This window comes from Motacilla alba, chromosome 6 (genome assembly GCF_015832195.1).
Source record: "Motacilla alba alba isolate MOTALB_02 chromosome 6, Motacilla_alba_V1.0_pri, whole genome shotgun sequence".
In the NCBI taxonomy this organism is placed as follows: Eukaryota; Metazoa; Chordata; class Aves; order Passeriformes; family Motacillidae; genus Motacilla; species Motacilla alba.
Genome location: NC_052021.1, coordinates 34,818,286 through 34,820,785, shown reverse-complemented (window position 1 = coordinate 34,820,785; position 2,500 = coordinate 34,818,286). Strand labels below are relative to the sequence as shown.

At 41.3% G+C, this 2,500-nt stretch overlaps 1 protein-coding gene across 17 annotated transcripts in view; it reads left to right on the top strand.

The window, feature by feature from the left end:
• The window catches only part of EBF3 (EBF transcription factor 3), a 131,764-nt gene that overhangs the window by 96,370 nt on the left and 32,894 nt on the right, over positions 1-2,500 (top strand). The gene's annotated exons all lie outside the window — the stretch shown is intronic.

Genomic DNA, 2,500 nt, shown 5'->3' with positions numbered 1-2,500 from the left:
TACTTCCTGTTTTCATGTTGGCCAGAAATAGATTAACAATGGTATTTCCTACTCTCGTCCAGCCAGAAAAAGGAGTTAAGAAGCGCTCAGTGATGCAAAATATTTTTCAGGCCATTTATCCAAACTTCTTGAACTTCCCTGAAGGTTCAGTTGAAGTTTTAGGCATCGGTTCAAGGAGCTCTTGTTGGATCCAAATGACTTTATCCAACCCTATTCACAATCTGTCTCTAAAGATTCCCTCAGACCTAAAACTTGGGATACAAACTCACAAGCCTGGGAATGATTTATTTATGCCAATTCTTTTAAATACATTTGATTTTAATTTACAACAGCACAAGAAAAAGTCGGAACTTTGTGGTTTTGCAGTGGTTTTAATATGAAAATTCTTATTTTGGGATGAAATATTGCTGGCTTTTTATCTGAAATGTGTATTAGAGTTTTTCTGGCATTTTCCAATGAATTTTACGGAGGTGCAGGGAGGGAAAAGGGAGAAATAGCAATTTAATTTACTGTACTTTTGGACGAGGATTCTAGGTAATAAATTTGATCTGATGAATCAATCTCTCTTTTGAAAACAAAGAGCCTTAACTGTTTACTCGACAGACTGCAGGGATTCGGGGAGAGCCCTTGCTGCTTGTTGGGTAGATAATGCAGATTGCAGATGATGTGCAGATGATGTGCATTTTGATGAATATTTTCCCACTAGACTGCAACTGTTTCTATCTATTAATTTAGATCTAATGGGAAAAGTGTGTTCCTGGGTAGTTTTAAGGGAGGACTTTTGCAACTGTTAATGCATCCTGGATATGCTTTTGTGTCTGCCTGATGTCTATTGCTGAAATGAACTTTTAAGTGATGGTAGCACCTGAGATTCTGTATTCTCTCTATTCCCAAAGAAATCAAAACCTGAGCAAAAACCCTGGCATCCAGACCCGAGTTCCTCGCGTCTGGCTGGTGAAAGAGAGAATATTTGCATTTATTGATCTTTAGGATTGGTTTCACCAGAGCTTCCAAATGGGATGGTGGTGACTGTGGTGCTTTTGAGGCAGATGATTTATCCCAAAAGGCAGAGTTGTTTTGCTGCAAAGGTGGGGAGCACAGGTGGGGCTGCCACTGTTGTGAGCTTAGAAATGCTCTTATAAACAATGTTTACATGTATATATATATATATATATATATATATATATATATATATATATACACACACAAACACACACACACACACACACATATATATATATATATGTATACATAGAGTTTATGCAAAGCTCCAGCCCAGTATCCTGCGAGTATGACAAGCTAAAAGAAGTGTCAACAAAATAAAAAATGAATGAATTAAAAGCCTCAGCCCAAGTTCCAGATATTTGAGCTGCTGGGAGCTGGTGCAGTTCCACGGCGCGCAGGGAAGCGCCGCAGATTTGAACCAGATGACGGTCTGGCTCTCAGGGCAGAGCCTGGAATTCTAACTTGCTTTAGAGTAATGTCTTTAACTGATTTCTGAGGTGCAGATTTTGCAAATGTGGCTAATTTTGCTGTTTTGAGGTTCTTTCTAAAGTGGAAGTGGAACTCTTTCTAATATGTTTGTGGAACTGGAAGAACAAACCTGGATTCATTCTTTTCCTTCTTGGGGCTGTCTTTTGTCTACATCGCTAAGTAAAGATGTTCAAAAGGATCATGAGAATGTCAGGAGCTTCTCCCACTGGCATGAAATTGTACTAAAGTTATGTAACTAACAACACTTCAACAGGAATAGATATTTAAAACACCTTTGGAGGGAAACAAAAGCCAATATCCCAGCAATAAGGAAATAAAGAGAGAAAGCCAGAGCCTGCCTGACCCAGAAACTTCTGCTTTGCTTTATCCCAGAGTGATAGGGTGGCTGAGGTAGTCTTTGGAAATTACAGCTGCCATTGAGAGGGAAGCCAAGCCTTGCTGTATTTCAGAAAATGAAAATGCTGTAGCCTGGTGGAGGGAGGGGCCGGGTCCCCAGGGCATCTGTTTCCCATCAGTGTCCCACCATGCTTGCAGCCTGGCTTGGCACTCTAACATTTAACCTTCCCAGCAGGAGGTAGACCATAGGGCAACAAGGCTGCGGAATAATGAAACAAGAGTGTAGTGTGGTGCACAAAGCCTTTGTGAGCGCAGAAGTTGAGACATTAAACCATCGGGGCAGGGAGATGCGAAAGTTCCAGATTTTTCTCCAAAGCCCCCATTAGCCCGGCGCAGAAGCAGGAGCACGCCAGCTCCCAGCAGGCAAAGGCAAGGCCTTTCCCCATCTATCCATGCCTTTTTGCCCGCTGCTTTCAACTATTATAAAGATACAATTACCTTGGGAGATTGTGGCAGTTCAGTTGATTAGCACGGTGAATTAAAAGAATGAGTCACAAATGACATGTCCGGCTCTTCTCTACTAGTCCTTTGTATTCCCAGTGTACCTCACCCCTGTTGTAAGAAGGTCAAAAATTAGAGAGAGATAACAATTTTCAAGCAGCTAGCACTT